At 49.0% G+C, this 18,197-nt stretch overlaps 1 long non-coding RNA gene across 1 annotated transcript in view; it reads left to right on the top strand.

The window, feature by feature from the left end:
- Nucleotides 1-67: 67 nt before the first annotated feature.
- Nucleotides 68-18,197, top strand: part of LOC125372515 — a 27,466-nt gene continuing 9,336 nt past the window's right edge. The window contains exon 1 of the long non-coding RNA XR_007218170.1: nt 68-179. This is a non-coding gene — a long non-coding RNA (uncharacterized LOC125372515). The remainder of the gene's footprint in view (nt 180-18,197) is intronic.

Genomic DNA, 18,197 nt, shown 5'->3' with positions numbered 1-18,197 from the left:
TGTAACTGTTGTGATCTACTCCCGATCCTTCAACGACGTAGCTACACTAACTGCACCCTCTACAACCACGACACGCTGTGATATGGGAGGCTTGCATGCATTGTCACGCTATCCACGGCCTTGACCCGTCGCGTGGCCATCCGTGTATGCGGTCAAAGTCTGCAACAAGACAACGTACGGTGAGTGATACGTGGCTGTGTGTGCATCCCACCACACAACCACTTCTACATGTCTAGTGATACACCTTGGCAACACATGAAGTCGAACACGTGTATAATCTATCACTATATGGCTGTATCGCCTTCGTGCAAACAACACAACACTGTAGAACAGTCTCGAGTAACAAACTCACTGAGTCATTAATAGCGAAATTAATCGCTACTCTTTGTGTACATGTAAGGGGGTTAGATACGTGTTTTTACTGACATGACATTCAGATCGTGCCCAAAATAGTGCTGATGACGCATGTCTACATGAAGTAGTTGGACTTATTTCGGTCAAATAATTAAGTACAGTAAACTACGGTTATAACGAACTCAAAGGGACTGCTATTTCTAGTTCGTTATAACCGTAGTTCGTTATAAGCATATATACAGCATAACCACAGCAAAGAGTCGGGACTAAAAAGTAAGTTCGTTATATCCGTCAGTTCGTTATAAGCGTGTTCGTTATAACCGTAGTTTACTGTAGGTGACATCTTGAATACCACTTATCAGGGTTCGACATCCGGGGTACCAAATATATATACAGTAAACTACGGTTATAACGAGCTCAAAGGGACCATTATGTTTAGTTCGCTATAACCGTAGTTCGTTTTAAGCAAATGTACGGAAATATATACGGCAAATGTACATCACCAATAGTTCGTTACATCCGTCAGTTATAAATGTAGTTTGCTGTGTATATATATATACTCACCGCCAAATGAAACGCGGATACCATACATGTTGTTTAATATATGAAACAATGCTCATATTCATATTTATATTATATTGCACAAAGGAACATTCTGAGATTTGACGCCCATGAACGCATCACATGTGACGTCATATATCCATGACTAGAGATGCACCATTTTTCTCGAGCAGGATTAGCGTGTAAATTTTGAAAATCCCGTACGGAATATCGTGATAAGAATAAAGACACTCTGTGGTTACATTCGACAGATTGTTAGTTTTGTCATTCATTAAGTGATACACATTGGAAACACCTCTTCTAAATGTACATACTGCTCTATATGTTTCTATGAATTTATATAGATCACACTGAGTGGATCATGTGTCTCATCTGTGTCAGCATGCATCGCCACAAACCGTACATTTACACCACGAGGTTTCATGAATTTGTGGATGAATAATGTAAATACATATACATATACATATAGATAGATAACCACTGACATATCGCATGCTGGCACAGACTTTGCGGTCTTTACACCAAGCATTTACAGTCGTTGTTAGGGTAAATATATTGCAAGTGAACCATGGCATTTGGTATCCAACCAATGTCTTCACCTGTATGTTCCAAAGACTGGACATTATGCTAATGGACACACTATTGGTGTGGTAGTGTCGTCACATACACACGTACCTCATCGCCTTCAGCAGGACATGTGCCGTGAGGTGGGAGAGAGGGGAGGGAGGTATATAGTAATGACAGAGGGAGAGAGGGAGGGAGAGAGGGGAGGGAGGTATATAGTAATGACAGAGGGAGAGAGGGAGGGAGAGAGGGGAGGGAGGTATATAGTAATGACAGAGGGAGAGAGGGAGGGAGAGAGGGGAGGGAGGTATATAATAATGACAGAGGGAGAGGGGGGGGGGGGAGAGAGGGGAGGGAGGTATATAATAATGACAGAGAGAGAGAGAGAGGGGGGAGAGAGGGGAGGGAGGTATATAATAATGACAGAGGGAGAGAGAGGGGGAGGGAGAGAGGGGAGGGAGGTATATAATAATGACAGAGAGAGGGAGAGAGGGAGGGAGAGAGGGGAGGGAGGTATATAATAATGACAGAGGGAGAGGGGGGGGAGGGAGGGGAGGGAGGTATATAGTAATGACAGATGGAGAGAGGGAGGGAGAGAGGGGAGGGAGGTATATAATAATGACAGAGGGAGAGGGGGAGGGAGAGAGGGGAGGGAGGTATATAATAATGACAGAGAGAGAGAGAGAGGGGGGGGAGAGAGGGGAGGGAGGTATATAATAATGACAGAGGGAGAGAGATGGGGAGGGAGAGAGGGGAGGGAGGTATATAGTAATGACAGAGGGAGAGAGATGGGGAGGGAGAGAGGGGAGGGAGGTATATAGTAATGACAGAGGGAGAGAAGGGAGGGAGGTATATAATAATGACAGAGGGAGAGAGAGAGAGGGGGGGAGAGAGGGGAGGGAGGTATATAATAATGACAGAGAGAGAGAGAGAGAGGGGGGGAGAGAGGGGAGGGAGGTATATAATAATGACAGAGGGAGAGAGAGAGAGGGGGGGAGAGAGGGGAGGGAGGTATATAATAATGACAGAGAGAGAGAGAGAGAGGGGGGGAGAGAGGGGAGGGAGGTATATAATAATGACAGAGAGAGAGAGAGAGAGGGGGGGAGAGAGGGGAGGGAGGTATATAATAATGACAGAGAGAGAGAGAGAGAGGGGGGGAGAGAGGGGAGGGAGGTATATAATAATGACAGAGGGAGAGAGAGAGAGGGGGGGAGAGAGGGGAGGGAGGTATATAATAATGACAGAGAGAGAGAGAGAGAGGGGGGGAGAGAGGGGAGGGAGGTATATAATAATGACAGAGGGAGAGAGAGAGAGGGGGGGAGAGAGGGGAGGGAGGTATATAATAATGACAGAGAGAGAGAGAGAGAGGGGGGGAGAGAGGGGAGGGAGGTATATAATAATGACAGAGAGAGAGAGAGAGAGGGGGGGAGAGAGGGGAGGGAGGTATATAATAATGACAGAGAGAGAGAGAGAGAGGGGGGGAGAGAGGGGAGGGAGGTATATAATAATGACAGAGGGAGAGAGATGGGGAGGGAGAGAGGGGAGGGAGGTATATAGTAATGACAGAGGGAGAGAGGGAGGGAGAGAGAGGAGGGAGGTATATAATAATGACAGGGAGAGAGAGGAGAGAGAGAGGGGAGGGAGGTATATAGTAATGACAGAGGGAGAGAGGGAGGGAGAGAGGGGAGGGAGGTATATAATAATGACAGAGGGAGAGGGGGAGGGAGAGAGGGGAGGGAGGTATATAATAATGACACAGAGAGAGAGAGAGGGGGAGGGAGAGAGGGGAGGGAGGTATATAATAATGACACAGGGAGAGAGAGGGGGAGAAAGAGAGGGGAGGGAGGTATATAGTAATGACAGAGGGGGAGAGAGAGAGGGGAGGGAGGTATATAGTAATGACAGAGGGAGAGAGGGAGGGAGAGAGGGGAGGGAGGTATATAATAATGACAGAGGGAGAGGGGGAAGGAGTGAGGGGAGGGAGGTATATAATAATGACAGAGGGAGAGAGAGGGGGAGGGAGAGAGGGGAGGGAGGTATATAATAATGACAGAGGGGGAGGGGGAGAGGGGAGGGAGGTATATAATAATGACAGAGGGAGAGAGGGAGGGAGAGAGGGGAGGGAGGTATATAATAATGACAGAGAGAGAGAGAGAGGGGGGAGAGAGGGGAGGGAGGTATATAATAATGACAGAGGGAGAGAGAGGAGGAGAGAGAGAGGGGAGGGAGGTATATAATAATGACAGAGGGAGAGAGAGAGGGAGAGAGGGGGAGGTATATAATAATGACAGAGGGAGAGAGAGGAGGAGAGAGAGAGGGGAGGGAGGTATATAATAATGACAGAGGGAGAGAGAGGAGGAGAGAGAGAGGGGAGGGAGGTATATAATAATGACAGAGGGAGAGAGGGAGGGAGAGAGGGGAGGGAGGGATATAATAATGACACAGAGAGAGAGAGAGGGGGAGGGAGAGAGGGGAGGGAGGTATATAATAATGACACAGGGAGAGAGAGGGGGAGAAAGAGAGGGGAGGGAGGTATATAGTAATGACAGAGGGGGAGAGAGAGAGGGGAGGGAGGTATATAGTAATGACAGAGGGAGAGAGGGAGGGAGAGAGGGGAGGGAGGTATATAATAATGACAGAGGGAGAGGGGGAAGGAGTGAGGGGAGGGAGGTATATAATAAGGACAGAGGGAGAGAGAGGGGGAGGGAGAGAGGGGAGGGAGGTATATAATAATGACAGAGGGGGAGGGGGAGAGGGGAGGGAGGTATATAATAATGACAGAGGGAGAGAGAGGGGGAGGGAGAGAGGGGAGGGAGGTATATAATAATGACAGAGGGGGAGGGGGAGAGGGGAGGGAGGTATATAATAAGGACAGAGGGAGAGAGAGGGGGAGGGAGAGAGGGGAGGGAGGTATATAATAATGACAGAGGGAGAGAGAGGAGGAGAGAGAGAGGGGAGGGAGGTATATAATAATGACAGAGGGAGAGAGGGAGGGAGAGAGGGGGAGGTATATAATAATGACAGGGAGAGAGAGGAGGGAGAGAGGGGAGGGAGGTATATAATAATGACAGAGGGAGAGAGGGAGGGAGAGAGGGGAGGGAGGGATATAATAATGACACAGAGAGAGAGAGAGGGGGAGGGAGAGAGGGGAGGGAGGTATATAATAATGACACAGGGAGAGAGAGGGGGAGAAAGAGAGGGGAGGGAGGTATATAGTAATGACAGAGGGGGAGAGAGAGAGGGGAGGGAGGTATATAGTAATGACAGAGGGAGAGAGGGAGGGAGAGAGGGGAGGGAGGTATATAATAATGACAGAGGGAGAGGGGGAAGGAGTGAGGGGAGGGAGGTATATAATAAGGACAGAGGGAGAGAGAGGGGGAGGGAGAGAGGGGAGGGAGGTATATAATAATGACAGAGGGGGAGGGGGAGAGGGGAGGGAGGTATATAATAATGACAGAGGGAGAGGGGGAGGGAGAGAGGGGAAGGAGGTATATAATAATGACAGAGGAGAGAGAGGGGGGAGGGAGGGAGAGAGGGGAGGGAGGTATATAATAATGACAGAGGGAGAGAGAGGGGGAGGGAGAGAGGGGAGGGAGGGATAAAATAATGACAGAGGGAGAGAGGGAGGGAGGGAGAGAGGGGCGGGAGGGATATAATAATGACAGAGGGAGAGAGAGGGGGAGGGAGAGAGGAGGGAGGGATATAATAATGACAGAGGGAGAGAGAGGGGGAGGGAGAGAGGAGGGAGGGAGGTATATAGTAATGACAGAGGGAGAGAGAGGGGGAGGGAGAGAGGAGGGAGGGATATAATAATGACAGAGGGAGAGAGAGGGGGAGGGAGAGAGGGGAGGGAGGGATATAATAATGACAGAGGGAGAGAGAGGGGGAGGGAGAGAGGAGGGAGGGATATAATAATGACAGAGGGAGAGAGAGGAGGGGAGAGAGAGGAGGGAGGGATATAATAATGACAGAGGGAGAGAGAGGAGGGGAGAGAGAGGAGGGAGGGATATAATAATGACAGAGGGAGAGAGAGGGGGGAGGGATATAATAATGACAGAGGGAGAAAGAGGAGGGGAGAGAGAGGAGGGAGGGATATAATAATGACAGAGGGAGAGAGAGGAGGGGAGAGAGAGGAGAGAGGGATATAATAATGACAGAGGGAGAGAGAGGAGGGGAGAGAGAGGAGGGAGGGATATAATAATGACAGAGGGATAGAGAGGAGGGAAGGATATAATAATGACAGAGGGAGAAAGAGGAGGGGAGAGAGAGGAGGGAGGGATAAAATAATGACAGAGGGAGAGAGAGGGGAGGGAGAGAGGAGGGAGGGATAAATTAATGACAGAGGGAGAGAGAGGGGAGAGAGAGGAGGGAGGGATAAAATAATGACAGAGGGAGAGAGAGGGGAGAGAGAGGAGGGAGGGATAAAATAATGACAGAGGGAGAGAGAGGGGAGGGAGAGAGGGGAGGGAGGGATATAATAATGACAGAGGGAGAGAGAGGGGGAGGAGAGAGGAGGGAGGGATATAATAATGACAGAGGGAGAGAGAGAGGAGGGAGAGAGAGGAGGGAGGGATATAATAATGACAGAGGGAGAGAGAGGAAAGGAGAGAGAGGAGGGAGGGATGTAATAATGACAGAGGGAGAGAGAGGAGGGGAGAGAGAGGAGGGAGGGATATAATAATGACAGAGGGAGAGAGAGGGGGGAGGTATATCATAATGACAGAGAGAGAGAGGGGGGAGAGAGAGGAGGGAGGTATATCATAATGACAGAGGGAGAGTGAAGGGAGGGAGGGAGAGAGAGGAGGGAGGTATATAATAATGACAGAGGGAGAGAGAGGAGGGGAGAGAGAGGAGGGAGGGATATAATAATGACAGAGGGAGAGAGAGGAGGGGAGAGAGAGGAGGGAGGGATATAATAATGACAGAGGGAGAGAGAGGAGGGAGGGATATAATAATGACAGAGGGAGAGAGAGGAGGGGAGAGAGAGGAGGGAGGTATATAATAATGACAGAGGGAGAGAGAGGAGGGGAGAGAGAGGAGGGAGGGATATAATAATGACAGAGGGAGAGAGAGGAGGGGAGAGAGAGGAGGGAGGGATATAATAATGACAGAGGGAGAGAGAGGAGGGGAGAGAGAGGAGGGAGGGATATCATAATGACAGAGAGAGAGAGGGGGGAGAGAGAGGAGGGAGGGATATCATAATGACAGAGAGAGAGAGGGGGGAGAGAGAGGAGGGAGGTATATAATAATGACAGAGGGAGAGAGAGGAGGGGAGAGAGAGGAGGGAGGGATATAATAATGACAGAGGGAGAGAGAGGAGGGGAGAGAGAGGAGGGAGGGATATAATAATGACAGAGGGAGAGAGAGGGGGGAGGTATATCATAATGACAGAGAGAGAGAGGGGAGAGAGAGAGGAGGGAGGTATATCATAATGACATAGGGAGAGTGAAGGGAGGGAGGGAGAGAGAGCAGGGAGGTATATAATAATGACAGAGGGAGAGAGAGGGGGGAGAGAGAGGAGGGAGGTATATAATAATGAGAGAGGGAGAGAGAGGGGGGAGAGAGGGAAGGGAGGTATATAATAATGAGAGAGGGAGAGAGAGGAGGGAGGGATATAATAATGACAGAGGGAGAGAGAGGAGGGGAGAGAGAGGAGGGAGGTATATAATAATGACAGAGGGAGAGAGAGGAGGGGAGAGAGAGGAGGGAGGGATATAATAATGACAGAGGGAGAGAGAGGAGGGAGGGATATAATAATGACAGAGGGAGAGAGAGGAGGGGAGAGAGAGGAGGGAGGTATATAATAATGACAGAGGGAGAGAGAGGAGGGGAGAGAGAGGAGGGAGGGATATAATAATGACAGAGGGAGAGAGAGGAGGGGAGAGAGGGAAGGGAGGTATATAATAATGAGAGAGGGAGAGAGAGGGGGGAGGTATATAATAATGACAGAGGGAGAGAGAGGAGGGGAGAGAGAGGAGGGAGGGATATAATAATGACAGAGGGAGAGAGAGGAGGGGAGAGAGAGGAGGGAGGCATATAATAATGACAGAGGGAGAGAGAGGGGGGAGGTATATCATAATGACAGAGAGAGAGAGGGGAGAGAGAGAGGAGGGAGGTATATCATAATGACAGAGGGAGAGTGAAGGGAGGGAGGGAGAGAGAGGAGGGAGGTATATAATAATGACAGAGGGAGAGAGAGGGGGGAGAGAGAGGAGGGAGGTATATAATAATGAGAGAGGGAGAGAGAGGGGGGAGGTATATCATAATGACAGAGAGAGAGAGGTGGAGAGAGAGGAGGCAGGTATATCATAATGACAGAGGGAGAGTGAAGGGAGGGAGAGAGAGAGAGGAGGGAGGTATATAATAATGACAGAGGGAGAGAGAGGAGGGGAGAGAGAGGAGGGAGGGATATAATAATGACAGAGGGAGAGAGAGGGGGGAGGTATATCATAATGACAGAGAGAGAGAGAGGGGGGAGAGAGAGGAGGGAGGTATATCATAATGACATAGGGAGAGTGAAGGCAGGTAGGGAGAGAGAGGAGGCAGGTATATAATAATGACAGAGGTAGAGAGAGGAGGGGAGAGAGAGGAGGGAGGGATATAATAATGACAGAGGGAGAGAGAGGAGGGGAGAGAGAGGAGGGAGGGATATAATAATGACAGAGGGAGAGAGAGGGGGGAGGTATATCATAATGACAGAGAGAGAGAGGGGGGAGAGAGAGGAGGGAGGTATATCATAATGACAGAGGGAGAGTGAAGGGAGGGAGGGAGAGAGAGGAGGGAGGTATATAATAATGACAGAGGGAGAGAGAGGAGGGGAGAGAGAGGAGGGAGGGATATAATAATGACAGAGGGAGAGAGAGGAGGGGAGAGAGAGGAGGGAGGGATATAATAATGACAGAGGGAGAGAGAGGAGGGAGGGATATAATAATGACAGAGGGAGAGAGAGGAGGGGAGAGAGAGGAGGGAGGTATATAATAATGACAGAGAGAGAGAGGAGGGGAGAGAGAGGAGGGAGGGATATAATAATGACAGAGGGAGAGAGAGGAGGGGAGAGAGAGGAGGGAGGGATATAATAATGACAGAGGGAGAGAGAGGGGGGAGGTATATCATAATGACAGAGAGAGAGAGGGGAGAGAGAGAGGAGGGAGGTATATCATAATGACATAGGGAGAGTGAAGGGAGGGAGGGAGAGAGAGCAGGGAGGTATATAATAATGACAGAGGGAGAGAGAGGGGGGAGAGAGAGGAGGGAGGTATATAATAATGAGAGAGGGAGAGAGAGGGGGGAGAGAGGGAAGGGAGGTATATAATAATGACAGAGGGAGAGAGAGAGGGGGAGAGAGAGGAGGGAGGTATATGGTAATGACAGAGGGAGAAAGAGGGGGGGGAGGAGGGAGGTATATAATAATGACAGAGGGAGAGAGAGAGGGGGAGAGAGAGGAGGGAGGTATATGGTAATGACAGAGGGAGAAAGAGGGGGGGAGGGAGGTATATGATAATGACAGAGGGAGAGAGAGGGGGAGGAGGAGGGAGGTATATGATAATGACAGAGGGAGAGAGAGGGGGTGGAGAGAGAGGAGGGAGGTATATAATAAAGACAGAGGGAGAGAGAGGGGGGGAGAGAGAGGAGGGAGGTATATCATAATGACAGAGGGAGAGAGAGGGGGGGAGAGGAGGGAGGTATATAATAATGACAGAGGGAGAGAGAGGGGGAGAGAGAGGAGGGAGGTATATCATAATGACAGAGGGAGAGAGAGGGGGGGACAGGAGGGAGGTATATAATAATGACAGAGGGAGAGAGAGGGGGGAGGTATATAATAATGACAGAGGGAGAGAGAGGGGGGAGAGAGGGAAGGGAGGTATATAATAATGACAGAGGGAGAGAGAGGAGGGGAGAGAGAGGAGGGAGGGATATAATAATGACAGAGGGAGAGAGAGGAGGGGAGAGAGGGAAGGGAGGTATATAATAATGAGAGAGGGAGAGAGAGGAGGGAGGGATATAATAATGACAGAGGGAGAGAGAGGAGGGGAGAGAGAGGAGGGAGGTATATAATAATGACAGAGGGAGAGAGAGGAGGGGAGAGAGAGGAGGGAGGGATATAATAATGACAGAGGGAGAGAGAGGAGGGGAGAGAGGGAAGGGAGGTATATAATAATGAGAGAGGGAGAGAGAGGAGGGAGGGATATAATAATGACAGAGGGAGAGAGAGGAGGGGAGAGAGAGGAGGGAGGTATATAATAATGACAGAGGGAGAGAGAGGAGGGGAGAGAGAGGAGGGAGGGATATAATAATGACAGAGGGAGAGAGAGGAGGGGAGAGAGGGAAGGGAGGTATATAATAATGAGAGAGGGAGAGAGAGGGGGGAGGTATATAATAATGACAGAGGGAGAGAGAGGAGGGGAGAGAGAGGAGGGAGGGATATAATAATGACAGAGGGAGAGAGAGGAGGGGAGAGAGAGGAGGGAGGGATATAATAATGACAGAGGGAGAGAGAGGGGGGAGGTATATCATAATGACAGAGAGAGAGAGGGGAGAGAGAGAGGAAGGAGGTATATCATAATGACAGAGGGAGAGTGAAGGGAGGGAGGGAGAGAGAGGAGGGAGGTATATAATAATGACAGAGGGAGAGAGAGGGGGGAGAGAGAGGAGGGAGGTATATAATAATGAGAGAGGGAGAGAGAGGGGGGAGAGAGAGGAGGGAGGTATATAATAATGACAGAGGGAGAGAGAGGGGGGAGAGAGAGGAGGGAGGTATATAATAATGACAGAGGGAGAGAGAGGGGGGAGAGAGAGGAGGGAGGTATATAATAATGAGAGAGGGAGAGAGAGGGGGGAGAGAGGGAAGGGAGGTATATAATAATGAGAGAGGGAGAGAGAGGGGGGAGAGAGAGGAGGGAGGTATATAATAATGACAGAGGGAGAGAGAGGGGGGAGAGAGAGGAGGGAGGTATATAATAATGACAGAGGGAGAGAGAGGGGGGAGAGAGAGGAGGGAGGTATATAATAATGAGAGAGGGAGAGAGAGGGGGGAGAGAGGGAAGGGAGGTATATCATAATGACAGAGGGAGAGAGAGGGGGGAGAGAGAGGAGGGAGGTATATAATAATGACAGAGGGAGAGAGAGGGGGGAGAGAGAGGAGGGAGGTATATAATAATGACAGAGGGAGAGTGAAGGGAGGGAGGGAGAGAGAGGAGGGAGGTATATCATAATGACAGAGGGAGAGAGAGGGGGGAGAGAGAGGAGGGAGGTATATCATAATGACAGAGGGAGAGAGAGGGGGGAGAGAGAGGAGGGAGGTATATCATAATGACAGAGGGAGAGAGAGGAGGGAGGTTTATAATAATGACAAAGGGAGAGAGAGGGGGGTAGGAGGGAGGTATATGATAATGACAGAGGGAGAGAGAGAGGGGGAGAGAGAGGAGGGAGGTATATGGTAATGACAGAGGGAGAAAGAGGGGGGGGGAGGGAGGTATATGATAATGACAGAGGGAGAGAGGGGGGGAGGAGGAGGGAGGTATATGATAATGACAGAGGGAGAGAGAGGGGGTGGAGAGAGAGGAGGGAGGTATATAATAAAGACAGAGGGAGAGAGAGGGGGGGAGAGAGAGGAGGGAGGTATATCATAATGACAGAGGGAGAGAGAGGGGGGAGAGAGAGGAGGGAGGTATATAATAATGACAGAGGGAGAGTGAAGGGAGGGAGGGAGAGAGAGGAGGGAGGTATATCATAATGACAGAGGGAGAGAGAGGGGGGAGAGAGGAGGGAGGTATATCATAATGACAGAGGGAGAGAGAGGGGGGAGAGAGAGGAGGGAGGTATATAATAATGACAGAGGGAGAGTGAAGGGAGGGAGGGAGAGAGAGGAGGGAGGTATATCATAATGACAGAGGGAGAGAGAGGGGGGAGAGAGGGAAGGGAGGTATATCATAATGACAGAGGGAGAGAGAGGGGGGGAGAGGAGGGAGGTATATAATAATGACAGAGGGAGAGAGAGGGGGGAGAGAGAGGAGGGAGGTATATAATAATGACAGAGGGAGAGAGAGGGGGGAGAGAGAGGAGGGAGGTATATAATAATGACAGAGGGAGAGAGAGGGGGAGAGAGAGGAGGGAGGTATATAATAATGACAGAGGGAGAGAGAGGAGGGAGAGAGAGGAGGGAGGTATATAATAATGAGAGAGGGAGAGAGAGGGGGGAGAGAGAGGAGGGAGGTATATCATAATGACAGAGGGAGAGAGAGGAGGGAGGTTTATAATAATGACAAAGGGAGAGAGAGGGGGGTAGGAGGGAGGTATATGATAATGACAGAGGGAGAGAGAGAGGGGGAGAGAGAGGAGGGAGGTATATGGTAATGACAGAGGGAGAAAGAGGGGGGGGAGGGAGGTATATGATAATGACAGAGGGAGAGAGAGGGGGAGGAGGAGGGAGGTATATGATAATGACAGAGGGAGAGAGAGGGGGTGGAGAGAGAGGAGGGAGGTATATAATAAAGACAGAGGGAGAGAGAGGGGGGGAGAGAGAGGAGGTAGGTATATCATAATGACAGAGGGAGAGAGAGGGGGGAGAGGAGGGAGGTATATAATAATGACAGAGGGAGAGAGGGGGGGGAGAGGGGGAGAGAGAGGAGGGAGGTATATAATAATGACAGAGGGAGAGAGAGGGGGAGGGAGAGAGAGGAGGGAGGGATATAATAATGACAGAGGGAGAGAGAGGAGGGGAGAGAGAGGAGGGAGGGATATAATAATGACAGAGGGAGAGAGAGGGGGGAGGTATATCATAATGACAGAGAGAGTGAGGGGAGAGAGAGAGGAGGGAGGTATATCATAATGACAGAGGGAGAGTGAAGGGAGGGAGGGAGAGAGAGGAGGGAGGTATATAATAATGACAGAGGGAGAGAGAGGGGGGAGAGAGAGGAGGGAGGTATATAATAATGAGAGAGGGAGAGAGAGGGGGGAGAGATAGGAGGGAGGTATATAATAATGACAGAGGGAGAGAGAGGAGGGAGGTATATAATAATGAGAGAGGGAGAGAGAGGGGGGGGAGAGAGGAGGGAGGTATATAATAATGACAGAGGGAGAGAGAGGGGGGAGAGAGAGGAGGGAGGTATATAATAATGAGAGAGGGAGAGAGAGGGGGGAGAGAGAGGAGGGAGGTATATAATAATGACAGAGGGAGAGAGAGAGGGGGAGAGAGAGGAGGGAGGTATATGGTAATGACAGAGGGAGAAAGAGGGGGGGGGGAGGGAGGTATATGATAATGACAGAGGGAGAGAGAGGGGGAGGAGGAGGGAGGTATATGATAATGAAAGAGGGAGAGAGAGGGGGTGGAGAGAGAGGAGGGAGGTATATAATAAAGACAGAGGGAGAGAGAGGGGGGGAGAGGGAGGAGGGAGGTATATCATAATGACAAAGGGAGAGAGAGGGGGGAGAGGAGGGAGGTATATAATAATGACAGAGGGAGAGAGGGGGGGGGAGAGGGGGAGAGAGAGGAGGGAGGTATATAATAATGACAGAGGGAGAGAGAGGGGGAGGGAGAGAGAGGAGGGAGGTATATAATAATGACAGGGGGAGAGAGAGGGGGGAGAGAGAGGAGGGAGGTATATCAAAATGACAGAGGGAGAGAGAGGGGGGGGGGGGAGAGGAGGGAGGTATATAATAATGACAGCGGGAGGTAGAGAGGGGGGGGGAGAGAGGAGGGAGGTATATAATAATGACAGAGGTAGAGAGAGGGGGAGAGAGAGGAGGGAGGTATATCATAATGACAGAGGGAGAGAGAGGGGGGGAGAGGAGGGAGGTATATAATAATGACAGAGGGAGAGAGAGGGGGGAGAGAGAGGAGGGAGGTATATCATAATGACAGAGGGAGAGAGAGGGGGGGGAGAGGAGGGAGGTATATAATAATGACAGAGGTAGAGAGGGGGGGGAGAGGGGGAGAGAGAGGAGGGAGGTATATAATAATGACAGAGGGAGAGAGAGGGGGAGAGAGAAAGGGGGGAGAGAGAGGAGGGAGGTATATAATAATGACAGAGGGAGAGAGAGGGGGAGAGAGAGGAGGGAGGTATATAATAATGACAGAGGGAGAGAGAGGGGGAGGGGAAGAAGAGAGAAAGGCGCGAGAGAGCGAGGGGAAAGAGAGAGTGTGGATAGAGAGAGGTGAGAGAGACAGGATAGAGAAAGAGGGGAGAGAAAGATGGGAGAGAAGAGAGAGATGGGGAGAGAGAGAGAGAGGGGGAGAGAGAGGGGGACAGAGATAGGGAGAGAGGCCAGAGAAGAAGAGAGGGGAGAGACAAGATAGAGGGGGAGAGAGGCGAGAGAGAAAGAGGGAAGAGAGAGAGTGGGGATAGAGAGAGGTGAGAGAGACACGATAGAGAAAGAGGCGAGAGAAAGAGGGGAGAGAAGAGAGAGAGATGGGGAGAGAGAGAGAGAGGGGGAGATAGATATAGAGAAAAGGCACAGAAGGTTAAAGAAGACAAGTCTGTGATTGAAACGTTGGAAGAGGACACAACAAACCCAACATGTTGACGTTCGACCCCGTCCAGGACGTTGCAGCTCAACGACCATAGTCCATGATCGATTGATCCAAAACCAGGCTCCACGAAATCGAACTCAAACGCTAATCAACTTTCACAAGGCTACTTGAGTACGAGTTACGGTTCAGACGATAAGAAATCACAGTCTACAGGCAGCGCATCCCATGCTCGACGACGTGTTGTGTCGCCCCGTACAAATCGTCATGTTGCCAATAGACCTCAATAGTGTGCACAACGTCGAAACTGGGGTAAGCCTCGCTGGTCACGTGTCATGTTTTCAGATGAGCCCCGTTTCGCTTTGTACTTCCAGGCATTGTCTTGTTTGGCGTCATCTAAATGAACGTCAAGCCGATGTCGACCTGAGACCTCAGGACAGCTTTGTCGGTGGATCCGTTATGGTGTGGGGTGGCATCACTATGATTGGGCGTACCCGCCCCATACTGTACAAGGAAGAGTCACTGGACAGTACTATCGGGACAAGAGACCGACACCCTTTGTTGTCCCGTTGCAAGGCGTGTGGGTCGATGTTTTGTTTCTCAGGACGACAACGCCCGCGTTCACCGAGCACGAATTGTCAATGCTCACCTCCAGTAGCAGAACCTCGGTAGAATGCCAAGACCAGCTATGAGCCCAAACCTTTCCCCCATTGAAAACATCTGGGACATGATAGGAAAACGTGTGCACCAACGTCACAGACCGCCCACCACGTTGGCAGAACTTGACCAGGCGTTGTAAGAGGAAATGGATACCCCCCCCCCCCCCCCAATTGCCATTTGAAGAATCATACGCAGTATGCACAATCAAATGAATGATTGGCTGACACATTATTATATTACTACTGATCCGAAAACGTCCATTTCGAAATTCCCCATCCACCTGTCGACATAACATCTATTGTCATACTTCACTACCTGTTGTAAAGCGTTCCCAATTATCTCATGACTATCATACAACTGTTGTACAAACGGACATATCTTACAATTTCAGAAATATTCAGTTATTCAGTATTCCTAATATCCCTTACCTGTCTAAAGGGTATATATCAGAAGCTGTGTACAGGTGAGGCTGAGGGCGTCATCGGGGGAATACGAGTGGTACCAGCAGACAAAGTCCTATCTGTGATGGAAGCAATTACAAGTGATGAATTAACGATGAGGCCATCATGTACTTACGTTAACAAAAACACCACCACTCGTTTAACACGCGGGATACATCAATCTAAATGTACATTACATTGTAAAACTTACACTTTCTAGACGGCTGTGCCAGTTGCTGCAAACACATTATAATGTACAGAACTCCAGAAGAATTTATGAATACTGTCTGACGTGATTGTCACATCGTCAATTGTGATAAATTGCCTTTGGCAACAGCTGGGTGTATTCAAGTGATGCTTATCGTATTATGCAGGTCTAATCAACATTAACAACATAGGTACTGAAGCTCACCTATACTAACTGATGAGGGCGAGGATGTAGCTTACCGACTATTTGTGACCCGGCAGGAAAAACAGATGCCAGGATACAATTGTGTTATGACGTCATAAAGACGTATGACGTCAACTTATAGTACTTCAGTGAATACCGCCATGGGTGCGGACTGCAAAAATATGTTATTTTTCTGTCGCTAGCTCGAATGTAATAAAAGCATTATTGCAAAACCTTTCGGCATACATTTCTACTATACTTAGTTTTACTTAAACAGTTATCAGACGGAAAATTTAACGCAAATGATTAATATAATGTATATCTGTTATAAATATGATTTGAAGCTTGTGAATTGTTTTTCTGTGTTCCGAAGGTACTGTAGTTTTAAAATATAATGAAAAGGCAAATTGTGATTTTCCATCCATAAGGTCATTGCTGGTCACAATGGTCTTGAAGGCACCTCATACTTTGGACAATAGTTCAGTTGGTATTTACTGCGACTTCCATTCTCATTTCTCATTCTGTGAGGGAGTGAGTGAGTTGGGTTTAACGCCGCTTTTAACAGTATTCCAGTTATATCACGGCGTGTCAGCTTAATGTGGGAGGAAAGCCCGAAGTGATGCAGGTCTCAGACGTTTACCACTTCGGTGAAACCCACGAGCACGGGTATGGTGCTGACAAACCTAGAAACATAATCGGGGCGAACCGGGATTCGAACCAACAATCATAGGTTTCTGGCGTGCCCAAGGGACGCAACTCTGCACAGCGAATCGCGGCGCCTTAGACGACTGGGCCACCCGTGCCCCCCTCATTCTGTGAAGTTACATTTATATGTTAGGGAGTACATCGAGGATAGCTGTCTTGTCAAATCTGACATCTTGACTCACATGACCTCAAAAGCGTACGTGAGGATGAATAGCTTAATTTGTTAACTTCATTAACGATTAATGCATCGTATCGACGTAGGGTCATTGAATACTTATCCGACATTTTCTTCAATCCTACCTCTTGTCCTTCTGTTCCATCGCCCCAAGACAAGGGAGTTAACTGACTTTGATAGTCCAGTTTCCACCAAGTGGCGAACTAGGCTGGAATTTCTGGGTTCGATTGAAGCGAAACCAGTGGCGATTGCGAGTTATGGCCCGTCTTTATCCCTCCTACTGACCAATCAGATTCCACCTCTCCCATCACTTGCATTTACTTCAAACAAAATGTCGGCAGTCTGTCATCTAATCGATAAAGAAGATCATTATCGCCATGCAACGGACTTTACCTCGCGAATGCATCATGCCACTTGATCACCTTGATTACAAACATGTACAGATTTGTAAAATATCTGTTGACGCCCAGTCGACAGTACACATGTTCTGCAAACCCTGCAATCAAACGATTTCGACAAGACGGTTGCCCTGTTGTTTATGAACCGGATGTCGATATCGTTACGGGATTTTGATTGGACGATACTCGTCAGTTCAGCCAAATTATAACTCCTGGTTCGGCAAGGGTAGCAACTGAGCTTTTAAAGTCTGTTAGCTCCCTTTCCTTGGAAGGATGTCCTGTTCTGGAGCGACCTGACCAATGATGCAGTTTAAATGGCGGGAAAACATCATGGCAGCCGACAGCACCCCAAGAACTTTCGCTTTAACCGTCTCTAAGATGCAGTCCGAGAAAAACCGGATCGTAGTCAGTGGCGAATATTGCTTATCTCGAATGTTGCTTATCTCGAATATTTGCTCATCTCGAATATTTCTTATCCCGCGATGGGGAGGATCATATACTGATGGCTGATGTTTTAATATATATCTGTGATGATAATTCTTCTTCTTCTTCTTCTTCTTCTTCTTCTTCTTCTTCTTCTTCTTATTATTATTATTGTGGTAGTAGTAGCAGCAGCAGCAGCGTCGTAGTTATTGTTTGTTTGTTGATTAACGCCGCACTCAGCAATATTCCAGCTGACGGCGGTCTGTAAATAATTGTGTCTAGACCAGATAATCCAGTGATCGACATCATGAGCATCGAGAGAGACCTTTTCTAACCCGGATCTTCACGGGTCATCAGCAGTGGTAGCAGTAGTAGCAGCAGTAGTGGCAGTAGTAGTAGCTGTAGCAGCAGGAGCAGCAACAGTAGTAGTAGTATTAGTAGTAGTCGTAGTAGTAGTAGTAGTTGTAGCAGTAGTTGTAGCAGTAGCAGGAGCGGTAGCAGTGGAAGTAGCAGTAGTAGACGTAGTTGCAGTAGCAGTAGTAGTAGTGGTAGTAGTGGCAGTAGTAGTAGTAGCTGCTGCAGCAACAGTAGCAGTAGCAGTAGTAGTAGTAGTAGTAGTAGTAGTAGTAGTAGCAGTAGTTGTAGCAGTAGTTGTATCAGTAGCGGTAGCAGGAGAAATAGAAGTAGTAGACGTACTTACAGTAGCAGTAGTATTAGTAGTAGTAGTGGCAGTAGCAGTAGTGGTAGTGGTAGTAGTGGCAGTAGCAGTAGTGGTAGTGGTAGTAGTGGCAGTAGCAGTAGTGGTAGTGGTAGTAGCAGTAGTAGTAGTGGCAGTAGCAGTAGTGATAGTGGCAGTAGCAGTAGTAGTAGTGGCAGTAGCAGTAGTAGTAGTGGTAGTAGTGGCAGTAGTAGTAGTGGTAGTGGTAGTAGCAGTAGTAGTAGTGGCAGTAGCAGTAGTAGTAGTGGTAGTAGTGGCAGTAGTAGTAGTAGTAGTAGTAGTAGTGGTAGTAGTAGTAGTGATAGTGGTAGTAGTGGCAGTAGTAGTAGTAGTAGTAGTAGT

This window comes from Haliotis rufescens, unplaced genomic scaffold (genome assembly GCF_023055435.1).
Source record: "Haliotis rufescens isolate VD_foot unplaced genomic scaffold, xgHalRufe1.0.p SCAF_41, whole genome shotgun sequence".
In the NCBI taxonomy this organism is placed as follows: domain Eukaryota; kingdom Metazoa; phylum Mollusca; class Gastropoda; order Lepetellida; family Haliotidae; genus Haliotis; species Haliotis rufescens.
Note: the sequence above shows the minus strand (reverse complement) of the source record. Positions and strands in the feature narration are given on the sequence as shown.